At 33.7% G+C, this 21,032-nt stretch overlaps 1 long non-coding RNA gene across 1 annotated transcript; it reads right to left on the bottom strand.

The window, feature by feature from the left end:
* Positions 1–681: 681 nt before the first annotated feature.
* On the bottom strand, positions 682–4,909 carry LOC124895642. The gene is made up of 2 exons (XR_007051829.1): positions 4,453–4,909; positions 682–3,214 (listed from the first exon to the last, which is right to left on the bottom strand). It is a non-coding gene; the product is annotated as an uncharacterized LOC124895642 (long non-coding RNA).
* Between the last annotated feature and the right edge of the window lie 16,123 nt (positions 4,910–21,032).

Below are 21,032 nucleotides of genomic sequence, written 5' to 3'. Positions count from 1 at the left end.
AAATTAGAAAAGTTATGTATATATACTTTTAGAGAGAGTAATTGAAAAAGTAGGTTTTTTGTAATATGTTTTGAGAGTTGAGATTTTGTATAATAACTAACAAGTAATACTTAAGTTGCCACTTTGTGAATTTTTTAGAAATAAAATTAGGATTCTTTTTGGAAAAATGACATAGCCTGACCTATTTTAAAACTAATGACCCAAGTTTGGGCCTATAGACATTTTATGTCATGGCGGCCTAACTAACTAATGTCACTCATTGGATCATTCGACCATTTTCAGTCTTTACCAACTTGGGTCATTCGGTCCTTCTCTAAAAATATTTTAAAACTTTTTTCTTATAATCTATTTTAGTATTCCTTTTTCACGTATACAAGAAAAAAAAACTACCAATACTAATTCTTCTTATATTTTCCTTTTAGCATATATTTGATGGCTCTTTTAATATTTAATATTTAATATAGGGTAAAAAGTTATTGGTATAAATAATGAAAACTAATCAAATTACAAAGCAATGCATAAGGACTTTCAGAATTTGAGGCATAATTATTGATGTATAATTTTGAGGACAATCTTCTTATGCACCAAACTTAAATAATAGAAAAAATGCATTCGCTAACCTAAAAATTATGATAGATATGGATTAAGAACATATTGAATTCCATCACAAAAGAATAAATAGGCTTTAATCGTGGTGGCATCACATTGGAAGAGAGGTATACTCATATATCAATAGTATACAACATGCATTGTGATATAATGTATCTCTTACTACTGTATACCACTAAAATATGAAGAAAGAAAATGTATTCTATACTCCAAAGATATACATCGCTAGACAATCATGAATCATTAAAAAAAAAAAACCTCTTTAACAATTCCAGCAGAAGGCAGTGAAAGCTCCAAATGTCTTAACTAAAAATTTCTCTATTCCTCGAGTTCGAACCCCCAATATCGAAAGTAGTAAGAGAGGGGGAGAATTACTCTTTTTTCGACCAAACAATCGTCTTCCTTCAATAGACAACCGACTATTGATTGAAGTAATAAAAACTTCAAAAAATAAAGTCCTAAAGGTAAATAACATCAGATATTTTATATTAATTGAGATCTCTAATAGGTTTTACTCCAGTCCCCTTGGGTTGCAAGAGATTCAATAAAATCAAAGTACAAGATTAAATCAAGCTTTTTAACTTAAACTCACACTCTCTTTCTTTCTTTCTCACTTTGATCCAATGCCCCACCAACTATGTGTTTCTTTCTCTCTTTTTGAGTACACAATAAACTTTTAAGAGAATACAATGTTTGAGTAAAGTAGAGCAAAAAACTAGATAAGGTTGAGACAAATGTATATTTCTTCTTTTGACTTTCAATGCTTATATAGTAATGATTGAACTACTACTAGCCGTTGGAAGTTAGAAGGCAACCAAATGATTTTCTTCTTAAGAAAATGAAGAACAAGTAAAGACTAGGAAAATCTAAATAAGTACAATATATACCTAGAAGAGAGAGATGTGACAATCCCTTGATTTAAGCAATTCATTTAATGCAACAGAACTTTCTTCTTTCCTAGAATGTTGTGTCTCTTGATACTTAACAATATCTTTTTTCGAGTTTTTCTTCAATCTATTTAGAGCAACAAATCTTTCTCTTTTCGTGAAATACGTCTTGATATTTTTGGACAACAAATTCTTTTGTTTTCTGATGCATAAATCCCATGATTTATGCACCTTAGTAACTACAATGATCTTCTGCATTAGTCTAATGTTAGTCAAAATTAGATGGCTCTCGGCGCACGTTAGTCTAACGTACGCTGGTGGTGGCTGCCATGGATAGAACATAAGGTCGCGACCGTGGAAGAGGTAGAGGATAAGGAAGACCTAGAATTAATTTGATAACAAATGTTAGAGAGTCACATGGAGCTCGCAACATAACACCTTTGGTCACACCCGATTGAACAACCGACAGAGAAGTGATATAGACAGAGGAAGATGAGCTAGGACAGAGGGGAATCTCAAAGTGCCTGATTTTAACCCCCTCCCCCATAGTCAAGGAGTGTCAGGTACTAATCAATCTAATCCTAATTTGACCAATATTGTGCAAGTGGAGTAAGGGTCTAGATCGAATCCAGGAATAATCACTGAAGCAGAAATCCCAAATCCCGCCCCTGCGTAAATCCAAGAAGAATAAATTGAAACACCGGTTGCTCCATGGGTGAGCTTATTTACAAAAAATAGGGCTGCTGCAAATGGACTTTCGCTATCATACAACCCCCCCCCCCCCAACTAATTGAGGAACAAGCAGTGGTGCCACTTGAGAAATAGAAAGTTGATAAAGAAGCAGCTAAATGGAATTGTGCTCTAATAGCATATTTTGTAGGGGATACCCCAGGTTATAATGCACTGAGTAGATATATTAGACAATACTGGACCATGTAGTTGCCGCAGAGCAGTATCATCACGAGGAGGGATATTATGTCGTTCGATTTGCATCTATTGAAGATATGGAAGAGGTGCTCTATTCAGGACCTTATACTGTTAATAACAGACCCCCCATTATTCTGAAGCCTTGGCCGATGGACTTTGATTTCAACACAGAATATCCTACAGAGATACCTCTGCGGGTTAAATTTCCCAAGCTTCCGATGTTCTACTAGGTAAGAGATTCACTAAGTAGAATAGCCAGTGTCATTGACATTTCTGTCTATGTGGATGGGTGTACAACTAAGCAGACTAGAATATCCGTTGCTCAAATGCTAATTGAGGTAAATGTTACAAAGGACTTGCCTAATGAAGTGCTAGTAATGGAGCCTAATGGGAGAAAGTTTAAACAATCAGTTATTTACGACTGGAAGCCTACGTTTTGCTCTTATTGCAAAGTAGTTGGTCATAGTTGTCTACCCAACCCTAAGGAGCAAGGTAAACCAAAGGAGCCTTACAAAAAGATGGAGCAAGAATGTCCATGTAAAAGGAAGATAACAATAGCACAAGCCCCTACAGTGGTGGATAACACAACGGGTAAAGAAGTAGAAGTGACAAAGGTGCTTGAAGTGGGAGAATCCAGTGGTACTAGACATCATGCGCCTCAAAATTCTTCTATTCAACCCCAGCATAGTCCTAACAGACAGAGATCCAATTCTCCCTTGCCTCCGATCAGAGATATATCTAAACCTACATATGCATATAACCTGAGTGATTTCCCCCAGTAAGATCAGTGCCTGCAAAGATAAGTATCAAGAAAAAGCAGATTGAGAATAGTAGAATATTGAAACCTCTTGATAAAGGGGTCCCTCAAAATCTTTATAATAAGTTGCCTTATTTGGAACATAAGAGGAGTGAATAAGAGCTATAAGCAAAAAGAGCTCAAAAAGCTCATTAGAGGTAAACAAATAAAGTTAATTGGTCTAGTAGAAACAAGAGTTAAGCAACATAATATAGCTAAGGCTACTAGAAATATTTGTCTCGGGTGGAGCTCTATTAACAACTATCAGCATGCTACAAATGGCAGGATATGGATCTATTGGGATACTACTATATACACAGTCCACTATCTCCAGTCTAATGCTAAAATGGTTCACTGTCAAGTTAATGATGCTGCTGGAGGGTTCATATGCTTGTTGGCTGTGGTGTATGGTTTTAATTCCTTGGAGACTAGGAAAAGATTATGGAAAAAGTCGAAGGAAGTAGGACAGGGGATTAATCAACCCTGGATCTTTGGTTGAGATTTTAATGCTGTTATATGGCCTTCAGATAGAATTTAGGGAGCTCTTGTTACAGCAGTAGAAACCAAAGATCTGGTGGATTGTATTCAGAACCTGCACTTGTGTAAAATACCTTGGAAAGGTGCGTATTATACTTGGTCCAATAAGCAGTAGGGAACTAATAGAATATGTAGTTGAATTGATCGGATGTTTGACAATAATGAATGGATAATGAAATGGGGACATGTTATGACACAATATGAACTTCCTCAAGTTTTTGACCATGCCCCTATGATTTTAACTATCCATAGCATTCATCAAAGCATCAAATCTCCTTTTACATATTTTAATGTTTGGGCTGAACATCCATCCTTCCAAAACATAGTAATTACAAGTTGGAACACTCAAGTTCAAGGAGGAAGTATGGCTAGAATCTGGAAGAAACTTAAAGATCTAAGACCTCATCTGAAGAATCTTAACTCTGTAGAGTTTAAGAATATAGCTCAGAAGCTTGAACTAATCATATTGGAACTACAGTCTACTCAAGACCAAATTGCTACAAATTGTATAGATGAGTTACTGGCTAAAGAGAAGATGTGTAAGCAGAACTTAGAAAAATGGTCAGGCATTGAAGAAAATATTCTCAGACAAAAAGCAAGGGCTCAATGGATTCGACTTGGGGATGCTAATAATAATAATTATTTCTCAGCTATGATCAAAGAAAGAACCTACAAAAAATAAATCCTTGAGCTTACCTCTTTGACTGGCCACAAACTCTCTGCTACTGAAGATATACAAAAGGAGATTGTAGAGTTTTACAAAAATCTGATGGGTACTTCCTCTCAAACTCTCCCAGTAGTCAACTTAATTACTATGAAAAAGGGGAAGATTCTAAGCTATGCTCAAGGGCTAGAATTGAGTAGAGATGTAACAAGTGAGGAGATAATAGAGGCATTAAAAAGTATCAAAGATGATAAAGCTCCTGACATAGATGGCTACAATGCTCACTTCTATAAGAAGACCTGGTATACCATTAAACATGACTTAATTGCAGATGTCAAAGAGTTCTTCAATATTGGTAAGATGTATAGACCAGTAAACTGCACCTTGATTGCTCTGGTTCCTAAAACAGTTAGCCCCACTACTGTTAAGGAATTTCAACCATTTGCTTGTTGTACTATACTATACAAGATAATTGCAAAGATTTTTACTTCAAGTCTCTAAAAAGTGATTGCTACCATTCTTAGTGATGTCACGACCCAAAAACGAGGGTCATGATGGCACTTGTCGCGGCATATCTTGACAAATAAGCCTATCACCCAAACTGATGCGAAAAGAGGAAAAAACAGAAATACCCTAAGGTAAGACTTCTAGAATGAAGCCGAATCATATAAGTAATCATAACAACACGAAAAGCACTTACCCGAAATACCAAACATGCCCAAAACCAGGTGTCAATAGTGTAAGAACTACTAATACAATCCAAGAGTCAAATATATCGGAAAAGTAACCACAAAGGAATAATAATTGTCTCTGAATATTAATAAGGACATAACTACTATAGAAAGATAGAGGTGAACTTTGGATGCATAAATGTCCAACTGCTACCTTGGAAGCTCTAACAATCGCCCGAGTCAATCAAGCTGAGGCGCACTCGAGCTAGGACCTGCACCGAAAGGGCGCAGTAAACATGAGTACGGTCCACTTGTACTTAGTAGGTATCATAGGCCGACTAAACAAAGTAGTAAATAAAGCATACAAAATATACAATAAGGGCACGTCACCTGCAATCAGAAAATATCCCACAACGGTAGCCCATCCCGCTTGCACTAACAGTTCTAATGTTTATCACATAAATTAGAACAACACACCAAGATATAGAATGCAAGTATACATTATGTCACATATAAATAAAACAAGAGAGAACATATAGATACAAGATCATCAAATACAAGTAAAGGAAGGTAAGACAAATACATAGATGACCAGTCAATATGTCAATACAATACAACATAACACAATAAAGTAAGTGCAATGTATATGATGATGATGATGATGCACGAGGTCGTCGCACAACCTCCGGGATCGTCGCACAATCCCCATATACATCTATGGAGCTAAAGTTTCCCGACGTAGAACCCATGGGGGATTTGTCAACTCGTATACAATCCACATATATCATATCTCCTTTCTGACACATCCCTCAAAAAGGGTTTCATAAGGTGTTACAATATCTTTTAAAAAGGTATTGCCAGTGTTTCTCAGATGTTGCCACGGTGGTACAATATTTCGTGAATGAGTATGATATGAAGATGTAATGCTCACAACCAATCACAATGAGTATTTCCACAAACAATCACATGATATATTTTCACAACCAACCACAATGATACTTTTCCACAACCACATGAGCCAATATCCACTCATTATTTTCGTATCATACATGAATTTTCACATGTCTCATTTGCCAATAAAGTATGAATATAATCACAATACACCAATGGTACCACATTAAGCATTCTAACAACATAATACAATTATTCATATGTATTCAAGGCTATCAATATCACATAGGACCTCACACGGTCACACATATCACATAATATCTCAATTTCGACAATTACATCATATCACATAAATGATTATTTTTCATGATTAGTTCCCACCCTTAGCATGCATTTTGTACCATCATTTGCTACCCAACCCAGTCTGAAAGAGTTAAGCGATAACCTACCTCGAAAGCTGAAACCGATCTGCTACACTTGAACTCGTGACCTTATCTTTCACGAACAATCTCGAACTTTACTAAAAGCATCAAATATGAAATCTACGCGTAAAAAAAAAACCAACGACACCCATATTGACTACTTTTGATTTGGGGTCAAAACGGACCCCTAAAATCCAAAAGAAGGGAAAAATTAAAATTTTACTTCAAAAACATGTTTCCCATATTTTTAGAAACCTACAGTTGAAAATTCAAGTTAAATCGAGTAAAAAATGAGGTTTAAATCAAAGAAAAATTATTTTTGAGCTTTACCGGGTAAAATCTTTGAAATTCGGATTAAAAACAAGAATCAAAGTTGTTTTGATGGTTAAATGGATGAAAAACTAATAATTATAAGATAAAAATATTATTCAAGTGAAAATGAGTGAAAATGGAGTTTAAAATCAAGCTCTAAATTTTTTGGGGTTTTGAGAAATTAATTAAGAAATTACTAAGAAAAGGGTAAATTTTTATCTTTAATCCATAATAAAATCAAGAAAAATGTTTTAATCTAGCTTCTCAAGCTCTCACAAACTTCACTTTTAAGCTCTCATATTATTTTTGGGTTTAACTCTCAAGAGACAAGATGAAAAATGAGCAAAATAGGCCCAAAAAGGGTAAAAAAAACTGGTATAAATAGCAGAAAAATCTGCACCAGTGCAACAGTTTTTTTTCCAAGTCCAAATGAACTTTGACGGGATGCCCGAGATTCGTTCGGAGTCCGATATATGCAAACGAACTATGCAACCATACTAAATTTGACATTCCAGATGCGTTGGCGAAGTCGTATTTTTGAAAATATATCATTTTCAATAAGTTGACCCCCAAAATCCGAAATCACAATTTTCAAAATCGGGGGTCGAAATGAGATTTAAAAGCCGTAAAATCATACCAAACATGCTAACACCATAAATTTACTATTCTTGATCTGTTGGCGAAGTCATATTTTCCATCCGAGGTTGTTTCGATCAAATGTGGCCCCACACCCAAATTTTAAATTTTTTAACTTTCCGACCAATAGGTTGAAATGAGCTCGGGTGCACGGGACCCGAACCAAAGGTCTACCTAGCCTAAAATCGATATTACAGAGCTGCTGGCGCAGTCCATTTTTCCATCCATCATACAGATCAAAAGATATCCACATAAGTCCAAAATAAGGCTTTCGAAGCCATCAAAAACCACAATATTGCATAAATGATGCCAAAATGCATCGAAAATCATGCCAATCACCCCTCCACACGAGAAATACCATAATGCAATTACAGGGAAGGGTAAAACAGTTAAATCACACAAAATAATGGCAATGCCTCGCTAAAGAGATAGCCTACAAATATTGTTCGAGAGCTCCACTGGAAATTTGTTCTAAATTACTGGAGTTGAAATTTTAGTAGCTGCTATATTTCTGGTTTTTCGTACTTTTTCTCTTGTAATTTTTGAGTTTTCTTTTGCTGGATAGTAGTATTGAGGAAGGATTACTATGGAGTTGTAATTTGCTACTTGGTAATGAATGCAATCATTAGTTACCAAATAAAATGATCTTCCATCAATCTTCCTTTCCTTCTTGTGAGATATTTTTTTTTTTTTGAGTATTTGAAAAGAGATTCTTTTGAATATTTTTTTTCTAAATTCCTACAATCAAATCAAGCTCAGGATCATTCACAAAACTTAACATTATGAATCTCTTCCTTTTTGATGTATGACAAAAATTAGATTACTTTCAAAAATTAGATTAATTCCCTGTTTAGGCTCTCTCCCTAAATGAGTGACTTTAACTTTCCCTGCATGGTTAGATTACATACACTATTCCCCCCTTTGACATCAATCAAAAAGGAAGAAGGGAAACTTATGTAAATATCTATCCGCAGGCAAAGAAAAATAAGTAACTTATGTGAATCAAATCAAATAACTTTTTGTTTCCAAAGAGTTTTTCAATTATGCTAAGAGAAATTTTTAGAGAACGAAATCTTCCTTCCAGCAAAGGCTTATTAAAAATGTTAGCTAATTGTAAATCAGTGCTCACAAAAGATAATTCAATATCTTCTTTTAAAACATGATATCTAATAAAATGATGCTTAATATCAATATGTTTTACTCTAGAGTAATGCACAGGATGTTTAGATAAATAGATAGCACTAGAGTTATCACAAAATATTCTGAATGTTTAAAACACGGATCATAATCACTGAGTTGATGAGACATCCAAAGAATATGAGTGCAACACAATCCAATAGAAATATATTCATATTCAGGGGTAGATAGAAAAGAATAATTTTGTTTCTTGCTATTCCATGAGACAAGGTGTCAAGCCTCAAATCCTATTGGGGCGGACTGACACCCGTAACCGAGGAGGCCCGGGAGAACCAGCTCATAACCTTATACTTCCCATGCATACCTCTATGCCAACCCAAAATTCGGACAACAGCATGTCGCATATAAAAGAAAATAATCACCTGTATAAGCTCGAGCACACATATATATGTATATACAATACTTGGCCGTTGGAGCCATCACGTATATTAACAAAACACCACCTTGACTGTACATTAGTTATACAAAGCCTCTAGATAATACACAGAGTTTAACTAAGGTCGGGGCACACCCCGCCATATAACTAACTTCTATACAATACCAAAAGTGACTGGATATGACACGGAAAGCCCTGAAGTAAACTAAAGCTCACCAAAAGCAGCTGGATATCCTAGCTCCTACTTGTGCAGTGTATGAGCTGAGGTACCTGTGCCTGCAACATGAAATGCAGGTCCCCCATAGGGGACGTTAGTACGAAATATGTACTGAGTATGCAAAGCTGTAGATAATCACATATGATATAGGAGCTCAATAGAAATCAGAAACAAGTGAATAAATCGTAATAGGAGTGGGCCACACTTACTAGAACTTGTGACAACCTGTACATTGTATTTATTCAATCACTTTACCTTCGTTCTTATCATCTTTGTAATCATTACTGTACTGTACTGTGACCATTAGGCTGCCTCCAGTACATATCAACTGGGATCGATCCATGATAGGCTTATGCCCCTGGGATACCACCCATAAACACATAAATAGGGATCGACCCATGATAGGCTTATTCCCCTGGGATACCACCCGATAAGAGAGAACTTCCATCACTTAGTTCAATTAATCTTTGAGATTATTATTTCGGTCGCCACCATATTTTTGATACTTTGAAACAATGATACATCAATAAGAGACATATAAATAGACCATCAATGCAATAACAATGAAGTAAGAACTCATTGGCACATCAATGAAGTGTTTTGGAGTCATCAATGCTATAACAATGGAGTAGGAACTTATTGGTATATCAATGAAACATTTTGGAGTCATTAATAACACATGGATCTTGTTAAAGTAACCGGATACCTTCTGACATTCATTAGTGCAATAAACATGTAAGATTTGGAAGACAAGTAAGTATTGGAATATCTTGACATCTTGTAGGGTGGAAACAAGTTCATTGGTAACGTAGGACATTATACAAAACCATTATGGATCACATGTTACTGAATAACTTTAGAAACTTTCTTAATAGAACAATTGTTCACTTTCATGCCAAAGATATGGTGTAGAGTATGCTTTACATACCTGACTGTCAACCTTCAATACTAGTCCCAAATGGACTTCCCGTCTTTTTGAATTACTTGTCTACAATAAACATATATAGCAATCTAGTATTAGCAACCAAACGTCACAATTCAATTATTTGAATCCACCAAACTAGTGGTTAAGTAGTAAGCCTTAATTACACCATAAAGGGTGTCACTTTAGCCCTCTTATACTCCAATTACATTCATATGCCATGCATATTCATACAACATCCTCTAATATCAAGTTTGGATTCATTTATCTTTCCAACCAATCCATTAAACCAAATTGAGCCATAGACATAAATAATCATCAATTCAATATTATATCACCATATCCACCTTCCATAACTCAATTACCATATCCACCTTCCACAATTCAATACAACCAAACTATGCAAAATAGTTCATAACCCTATTTCCATCACCTTTCAATAACAACCAATACATATAATCCTCTATCACACATATAAATATGGAAAAGAACAAAGGAAAATAATATTCATACCTTAGAATTCACCTCTTGATTATGCAATCCTGTTTGCACAAATAATAGGTGCCGTTCGAAGCTCTCGAGATGACAAACGCAGTTATCGAATTACTTTAGAATTTCTACGGTTGAATCAAAAGTAATTTAAAGGTCAAATTTGGCTAGGGTTTGTTCTTTCTCAATGATTGATAATGAAAATGAGTTTTTGAACTCATATACATGTATATATACACATATTCCCGTCCATAATATAATAGGAAATGACCAAAATACCTTTAAAAGTTAAATAATGTCAAATCTGTCATTTGATGGACTATTTTGATAAGCTAAAGTAGATCAACCATAACTCTTTGCTACGATATAGGATTTGAGTGAAATTGGTATCATTGGAAGTATAATTCAAAGGGCTTTCATTTCATATAAAGTAGGTCACCCAGTTCGTCCTGTACAAGGAGTTATGGTCGTTTGAAGTTGACCCTAAAAATCTATTTTGATAGGCTGAAGTAAAACAAGTATAACTCCTTACTCAGACGTTGGATTTGGATGAAACTAATTGTATTGGAAAGAAGACTCAAAGATCTTTCTTTTAATAGGTCGCAGCTCTCCTAGTTCATTATATTAAGGGAGTTATGATCGTTCAAAGTTGACCCAAAAATTCGGCTGGCCTCAGTAGTTTTTGTGCAGGAAATTTTCCTGCACATTTACTATTCCTAAATATCCCGGCCACCGTTTTATAGTTTCGAACGTGCTCTATTTACTATCGTTGGAAAGCTTATTCAATAACCTTCGGATGGAACCATCGACAGGTGAATTCCGGTATAAATAAAATAAAAAAATTAATTCCATATAAATAAGACCAATACACGTACTTGAATGGGGTGTTACACAAGGGATTTTCCCATGAATTGGAAAGTACCACTAGTACTTTTTTGATACACTTTATCACCTTCATAATCTTCATCTAAGAAACCATTTATGTCAATTTCAGTAGACTTAGGATACCATAATCCATAGGATCCTTTGCTAATAAGATATCTGATAATACGTTTTACAACAGTCAAATGAGGTTTTTTAGGAGCTGACTGAAACCTGACACATTTACATATACTAAAAAGAATATTAGGTCGACTGACTATAAGATATAAAAGTAAATTAATGATACCACGATATTTGGTCTTTTCAATATTCTTGCCATCTTCACATGACTCTAGAACACATGTAGAACTCATAGGATTACGAGATGGTTTGCCATTTTCCATTTCAAATTTTTGAATGAGATTTTTGGTTTACTTACCTTGGGAGATGAATGTTCCCTCAGTTGGTTGATGGATTTGTAATCCTAAAAAAATATTAATTCTTCCATCATGTTCATATCAAATTCGCTTTGTATTAACTCAGAGAATTTCTTGCACAAAACAACATTAGTACTTCTAAAGATAACATCATTAGTATAAATTTGAATGATCAAATTTCAAGACAAGGTTCATTTGATAAATAAAGTAGTATCAATTTTTTCTCTCCAGAAACTATGATTAATTAGAAAATTGATCAGTCTATCATACTAAGCTCGACAAGCTTGTTTTAAAACTTAATGATCTTTTAAGTTTAAAAACATGATATGAAAATTATAGATTTTCAAAACTTGGGGGTTGTTTCACAAAAACCTGTCCATCAATAAAGCCATTTAAAAAGCACTTTTCACATCCATTTTAAATAATTTAAACCCTTTATACAAAGCATAAGCGAGTAAAATTCTAATGGATTTTAACCTTACTACAGTTGAGAAAGTCTCATCATAATCGACTTCCTATTGTTGTGAGTAGCCTTGAGCAACTCGGTAAGCTTTATTTTACACAACTTTACCTGATTCATTCATTTTATTTCTGAACATCCATTTGGTTCCAATGATAGAGATATTCTCTGGTGTTGGAATAAGAGTCCATATGTTGTTCCTGTTAAACTGGTCAAGCTCTTATTTCATTGCCTTTACCCAACTATCATCTTCCAAAACCTCATTGACTTTCTTTGATTTAAGTTGAAATATGAGGGCTATGTTTGCATTTATTCCACTAGAAGCCCTTGTTTGCATTCCTTCTTTTGGATTGCCAATAATGAATTTCTTTGGATAATCAGGCTCACTTCTCCATTTATTTGGAATTATTTTATGTTCAAATTGATTGTTTGAAGTAGTAGCAGGCTGGTCAATTTCAGTACTAGTTGACTTGAAGGTGGATTCATATTTAGTGAAAGGAGGTTTATTAACTTTTACCTGTTTAATCTCATCATTGATAGAACTAACATTATTCACACAATGATTAGTATCATAAAAAACAACATGCACAAATTCTTCAATGCAAAGAGTATGTTTATTGCAAATTCTATATGATCTACTAGAGTTAGAGTACTCCATAAAAATACCTTCATAGATCAAACTTACCAAAGTTATCCTTGCCATTGTTATGAACAAAATATTTTTAGCAAAATATATGAAAGTATCCAATGTTGGGTCTCTTGTTGTTCTAAAGCTCATATGCTGTTTTCTTCAAAATAGGCCTAATGAGACACCTGTTTAAAATATGGCATATAGTAATGACAACTTTTACCTAAAATAATGCGGTAGAGAGTGTTCACAGATCATGGTGCGAGCCATGTCTTGAGGAGTTCTATTTTTCTTTTCAACCACGCCATTTTTTAAGGGGATATTTGAGTAGAGAAGTTATGAGTGTATCCATGAGTATCACAAAAGATTTTGAAATTTTTATTCTCAAACTCCCTTCATGGTCACTTCTAATGGAAGAAATATAGTAACCTTTGTCTCTTTAAATCTTTTCACAAAAACTTCAAAATTATTTAACTTATCATCTTTGTTAGCTAAAAACATGACCCATATAAATCGAGAATAATCATTAATAAATACCTTTTACAACCAATGCTAGCAGTTCTAGCAGGACTAAACAAATTCATATAGAGTAGCTACAAAGGTTTAGTTGTGGATGCAATATCTTTAACAGGAAAAAAGTTTCTAGTTTGCTCACCAAGCTTACAGGCATCACAAATGTGAGACTTTTTGAAATCAAGATTTGGATGTCCGGTCACAAGTTCATGCTTGACTAATTTTTCAATATGCCTCATACTTGTATGTCCAAGTTTTTGTGCCAAATCCAGGGACCTTCAGAGATGAAGGCAAGACATCCATGTCGGTCTGCATTTTTTGATGGATTCTAGAACACACACATTTCTGTGAATACTTCTAACAAAAATCTGGCTTCCATGTTTTTCAATTATGCACTCTTCCTTTTTAAACCTTACCTTAAATCCAACATCACACAACTGACTGATATTCAGTAGGTTATACTTCAAGTTTCTGACCAAATATACATTAGTAATATCACATGAGTTATTAAAGGAGATATTACCAATACCTATTGCTTTGCCTTTAGATTTATCTTAATGCTGATCTCACCTCCATCAAAATCAATAATTGTCCCAAACAAATTTTTTCTTCTAGTCATATGATTTGGACATCCACTGTCAAGAAACCATTTTTCTTTAAATTTTTAATGAAGTTCAAAATAAATGTATCACTTATTTATGGGTAACCAAGTATTTTTGGGTCCCTTAGGATTAGTTATTAGATTTGTTGACTCAATTTCGTGTCTCCAAATCCATCTACCAGGATTTCTAAAATGAACTCTACAGTTATAGTATTTATGACCAGGTTTCCCATAGTGATAACAAGAAGTATAGTATTGATCAGTGGTTATATAGTAGGTATTGTGATTGTGACTGCTGCCTTAGTTGACTGGCTTGAGTTAGTTGACCTTTGAGATTTATCATAGTTATAGTACCTTTTATGATAGGTATTAGGACTATGATTACTCCCTTAGGTTGACTTACTCAAATTAGTTGATCATTGAGATCCTTCACAGCTATAACGTGTATTATTGTACTCACCACTATCAAATTTATCAGTTGACTTAGTTGTGCTAGTCAATTGATTTGACCTGACCATACTATGATTGAGAGATTTTTCAAAACTGTTAATTTTGATTTTTAATTCACCTACTTCTTCTTGTCAGTATTCTTTTTCGATTTCACAAACTTTATGTTTGAGTTACCAGTCTCTTTTTTCTCTTAATAAAACTCTTTTTACTTCATAAGTCTATGGCAAGGTCTAGCAAATTTTGAAGTTTTGAGTATTCATTACAAAATTTAGATCTGATTGTTCTTCATCACCCCAATAGCTCAATATCTTTTGATTTTCTTTGGAAGGTCCTCTTCCAGCTTCTGGATAATCATAAGAAATATGACCATATCTACCACATTTATAACACTTACCTTTATTCCTGTTTGATCAGTATATTCTTTTCCCTTTGAGTAATTTGGTTTTCCCCTTCTTTAATTCCTAGATCTTTTGTAATTTTCAACAACTGTCCTTATGATGAGAGCAAACTCACCTGCAACTATCCATAATTCTCTTTTTTTTATCCTGTTATTGGTCTTTCTTATTTAGGTGAGCCTTTTCAAAGGTAATGAGATCTCCTATGACTTTATTATAGGTCATTTTATTTAAGTTCATGCTTTCAAGAGCCACAACCTTAAAAAGCCTTATCATTTGATCTGCCATAACATAGGTTTTTCCTATAGCTTTGAGTTCCCCCAATAATTTTCACAAACCTGGCAAATATTTCTTCAATTAATTCACTATCTTTCATCTTGAAAAGTTCATAGTCATAGAGTAATATACTTAAAAGAGTTTGTTTGACCTTTTCAGTTCCTTCATATGTCACTTCTAATTTGTTCCACATTTCTTTGGCAGTCTCAAAGCAGGAGATCTTCTCATATTCTTCACCACTGATTGCATTATACAAAATATTCTTTGCTTTAGATTTGATCTAAATGATCTTCATTTGTTCATCAATGTAATCTTCTAAGGATGGAGTGCTCTCAGTAAATCTTTCACCATTTTCTGATTTCTTCTATCTTTGTCTTTGTTTATAAAGATAAGTAGAAGATCACCAAGTTTGATAACTCTCCAAACTTTGACATAATAAGACTTAATGAAAGTCTTCGTAATTATTTTCCTATGAGAAAAGAGTTTCCCATTTAAGTAAGGAGGTCTAGTTTGGAATTTCTTTTAAAAAAATAAAGCTCCAGCAACAATTTGTGCCATGTTCATTTCTCACTTGCTGTTAGAAAAATACTTGTGAGTCTTTGCTCTGATACCAAGTAAAAGTAGTAAGAGGGGGGTGAACTACTCTTTTTTACCAGATAATCAACTTCCTTCAATAGACAGTTGAATATTGATTGCAGTAATAAAACCATTAGAAAATAAAGTGCTGAAGGTAAATAACACCAGATGTTTTATACAGGTTGGGAACTCTATTAGATCTTACTCAAGTCTCCTTGCGTTGCACTGGATTCTACTAGTTCTTTGTGATTAAAATCGAACTACAAGATTGAGTCAAGCTTTTTGGATTTGACTCGCAATCTCTTTCGTCCTTTCTCACTTCGATATAATGTATCACCAACTTTGTGTTTTTCTCCTCTCTTTTGAATACACAATAAAATTGTAAGAGAATGCACTATTTGAGTAAATTAGAGTAAAGTACTATAGAAGGTTGAGACAAATTGCATATCTCTTACTTTGACTTCTAATGCTTATATAGTTGTTATTGGACTACTTCTAGCCGTTGAAATTTATAAGGCACCCCAAAGAATTTTTCTTCTTAGGAAAATGATTAAGGAATTTTCAATTTTCAATAATAAGTAAAGACTAAAAGAAAAATCTAAGAAAGTACAATATACATATAGAAGAGAGAGATGCGACAATCCCATGATTTAAGCAATCTACTTAATGCAACAAATCTTTCTCCTTTCCTAGAATGACATGCCTCTTGATACTTAACAATATGTTTTAAGATTTTTTTCTTCAGTATATTTAGATCAACAAATATTCTTATCATGGAATACCTCTTGATATTTTTAGAAATGAGATTCTTTTGACAATTCATTTTTTGATACATAAATCCCATGATTTCTGCAGGTTAGTAACTGCAATGATCTTCCAACAATCTTCCTTTCCTTCTTTTGAGGCACTTTCTTTTTTAGTAATTGAAATATTTTTTTCCTAAATTCCAACAATCAAATCAAGTTCAAGATCATTCATCAAAACTTAACATTATTAAATATGTCTCATTAAAGGTTGATCAATCTCACCTATCCCACCATATCCACCTTAGTGTTAGTTAATGTCCCATGTTAGTGAACATATTTAAATAAAAACCTCTATTCTGAGAGTTCGAAGATAAGAAGTCTCCTTTGGAGCAATCTCATCCATCCCAACACATCCACCCTGGTGTTAGTTATCAACCCATGTTTGTCCATATATTTATCCGAAGTTCGCTTCTAAGTGACCTTACTGTCCATGCATAAAATTTTAAATGTTGATTAAATCTTTAATATGTGATGTAGACTTGAGATTTTGATTTGTAAATTGATGCATGACACTTGAAAGTTATCTCTATACATACATAATTTCCTTTACATATAATTTAAATAAATCAGTCTTTCTTTTGAAGTTTTCTATACATACATAATTTCCTTTACATATAATTTAAATAAATAAATCTTTCTTTTGAAGTTTTCTCTATTTATTTTCGATAGTGATACAAATGACCCTGTATGTTCATGGATTCTTATATTCTTAATTGTAATGACCTGAAGTGTGAAACCTTGCTTTTCATGTATTTTGACCCTTTTGTCCTTCTCCATTGTTTCTACATGTTAATTTTGGGGTGTGAGAGGATTGACATAATTAATGATGCGGTCTGTAGTGATTTGAGAGAGTTTGTGATTTTTTGAGATTTTTAAAATTTTTATGGTTGACTTCGGTCAATATTTGATGTTCTGAGTATCAAATGGTGATTTGAGTAGTTTCATTAGGTTCAAAATATAGAATTTGGGTTAGTAGTGGGGTTCATTTAGATTAAAAGTTTTTAGTTTGCATTTTGATCCTCCGTTTGAAAAATTAGTAAGATTTACCTTAAAGGGGTTTAGGGGTTAATTTGCTTAAAATGACCATTTTTTTTTTAGAAATATGATATTTTCATTGAGTTCAAAATGTCAAAATTAGCCTTGTAACATCTATGGTTTATCTATGTAGGGTCTTGATCAAATTTCGAGGGTTTGATCGGAGTTTGGTAGGCTTGCACCAAAACCAACAATTGTTAATATCTGGTGCAGCCGCTTAGAAGGCCAAGGTCCACTTAAGTGGTAACCTCTTTAAAGGCCCAAGATTGGTTAAGTGATAGCTACTTTAGTGTCCAGGCTTCACTTAAAAGGTAGCCACTTTAGCGGCCATTCCTCACTTAAGCGGTAGTGCCTTAGCGTCCTGGTACTGCTTAAGCAGCAATCATGGTATGCAATTTCTTTTTCTTAATGTTTCACCATTTTTGGATTTTGAGCCACAAGATTGGGCAATTTATAGTGTTTTCTTCATTATTTGAGCTTAGATAAGCTCCAAAACCGTGATTCCATTACTTTTCATGATTTATATCATCAAAAATACTCTTTAATCTTGGTCTTAATGTGAGATTTTGAGGATTTTTCAAAAAGGATTAAAATGATTTTTCTTTGATTTGAGCCTCGTTTTTAACTTAATTGAGCATTGATTTTCAATTGTAGATTTATTTAACCTAGGGAAATGTATTTCTAAAATAAACTTCTAATTTTACTCCTTTTATTTTCAAACGTTTTGGACCTGACTCAAACATGGGCAATACGAGTATAATTATCTTTAATTCAATGTGTAGATGTTATATTTAAATATTACAGTTGATTTCGAGGTCATTCAAAAGGAAAAAGCTCTATATGGAAGAACTTTAGGCTTATATTTAGTCATTTTGAGGTAGATTAGAGCTTAACTTCTTTTAGATTGAGCTTGATAGTTAATAAATAAGTAAAACATGCTATGGGTTGGGGAAAATAACTATGGGCTTTATAGTTCGAGATTATTATTACTATTGTGTTCTTAAGTGAGGGCTTATATTATGTTGTTGTTGACTTTTAACATTTGATATTGTGTGTTGCCTGTGTGGGATGTTATATGATATCAGTGGCATTATCTGTATATTTAAATGCCTTTATTCTAGATTTAATGCTCGTGTGGGGACTTGAATTATTACTATAGGTCTTATTGAGCATTGATTGCCTTTATCATGATAAAAATACCTGAGTTAGGGATTGATGTGATATTAATAATGAATTACATGCATATTTATTCTGATGATGCCTAAAGAGAGTTGATAATCATGACTTGTGGACATATTGAATTGATTTTTAGGCTCACTTATATATGTATTAAATATATTAGATATCTTCATACTGATTTGGTTGTGAACATTACATCCCCATTCCATACAAATACATTCATAAGATACCAATACCATTAAGGAACACCGTTTTTAGCAAAAATGGATATTTTTATAAAAACCCTATCTGTCAACATGAGCTGAAGAGACCGGTTGCGATTTGAGGTATGAGTCATAGTATATGGGTTGCGAACCCCCATGGGTCCTATCTTGGGAGCTGCGAGCTCAGTAGGTGTATACATAAGTCATATGATTACTTTCACTATTCATTCTATCATCATTGCATTGCATATGCATCTTTTATGATTTTTGTAGTTCCCTTTGACTTCTGTTTAGTTTCCATGTACTCTTTGTGTATTTTTGTGTTATTTTGTTTCAGTATTTACACTAAAATTATTAGTGGAGACGGTGTGAGCTATAATTTGAAAACTTTTCTTTCTAGGTGATATGCTTATAGATTTATTTATTTATATTATTTTTTACTTTATTTAGTCGGCCTATGGTACCTACAGATTATAAGTGGATCGTACTCACCTTTACTATACTCTTTTAGTGTAGGTCCTAGATTAAGTATGACATGTGGTGATTGATTGTTCTTTTAGAGACAGTGATCAAGGTACCAGGTTGCTTTAGGTGGTGGAGCTGACTTCCTGACCTCCTCTTACTTTTATTATATCTTTATTTGTTTTTGGAGACAGAGATTGTACTTTCCTAATTTTTGATCATGTATTGGATTCTCTACACTTATGACATTGGATTTTTGGGGACTTTATGTTATTTCATTCAATTTCCACTTTATTTATGATTTGTGTTGGCCTAACTTTATTCTAAAGGTCTTATCTTGTTATTATTGTTGCTTGTTGAGAACTTTTTTCCTTTTTGGGTGATTGACTTACTTATTAAGGTTGAGCCATAATAAATGGCATTATGACCTCATTTTTGGATTGTACCAAATTAGTATCAGCGCGCTAGGTTCATCAGTCTCAAAAGCATAAAATTTGGATGTCTAGTAGAGTTTCATAGATTAGTATGTAGATGTTTGTATCTAGCTTTGAGAGGATATAAGATATATTTTGGAAAAACATCTCTAATTTGGTACCTTGTCATGTGTGTTATTCATACCTAATATTTTAAACTTGTATTCCATGATTTTCTACACAGATGGTGAGGACTAAGTCTAAAGAGGCTAAATATATTGAGCTGGCACCCTGATGTTGGGCGTATTTATACGTCTAAGCACCATAACTTACCCATGTTTTAGCTAAGTTTTGAGGATAAAATACATACTTCTTGTACTTTTAGTCCATTTTTAGTTAAGTGAGCTGACCTATGTGATTAACATGTTTTTCAGGTACTAATGAGGAAGATTTCAGCACTTTGGGGACCTGTGGACACCAAAGGAAAACTTCACATAAAAAGGAAAGCAGCTCTTGGACTGAATGTGACGCATGGGAACTTTTTTTCGGGCAAACTCAATATTTTTAAATAGTTAAGGATGCAGTAGCAATTTATTAGAGAAAGATGTTATTAAAAGCATGATTGCTGAATTTTTAGTTTATTATTCACATTATTCAGATTCTGTATTATTTTGAAAACAAGAAAAGCAGCGTAGCTTGAGGACAGAGAGAGAGAAACGTGTTTCTTTCTTAATTTCGCTAGTCATCTTTATCACCAAGATCGTTCTAAGTTTTGGTATGATGAATATTTCTATGTTGATTTCTGTTTTATTCATGAGTAGCTAAGATTATTTGTTAGGGTTATGGAAACCTTGTAGTATACTCTCTATTGCTATGGGTTTTTGAATTTATGATATGTCACGCCACTTATATCATTACTATCTTCATTTTGATTGAATTCTCGTGGTTGCAAACATAGGGAATGCGCCATTATAGAAATAACTTGTTCGATAGAAAAGTTACTGTTTGGAAAAGAGAGTGTGACGAGAAAATAGGATTTCCAACCTCTATTTTACACGTTAATGCCCTAGCAGGATTAACTTCTTGGAGAGTTCGTACAATTTGTTGTACACTTTGGATTCGAGAGAACTAAGGTGAATAAATCCTTGATGGTTGAAAAACACTTGGATTTAGAATTAGAATAC

This window comes from Capsicum annuum, unplaced genomic scaffold (genome assembly GCF_002878395.1).
Source record: "Capsicum annuum cultivar UCD-10X-F1 unplaced genomic scaffold, UCD10Xv1.1 ctg83355, whole genome shotgun sequence".
Classification (NCBI taxonomy): domain Eukaryota; kingdom Viridiplantae; phylum Streptophyta; class Magnoliopsida; order Solanales; family Solanaceae; genus Capsicum; species Capsicum annuum.
This window is presented reverse-complemented; position numbering and strand designations above follow the sequence as displayed.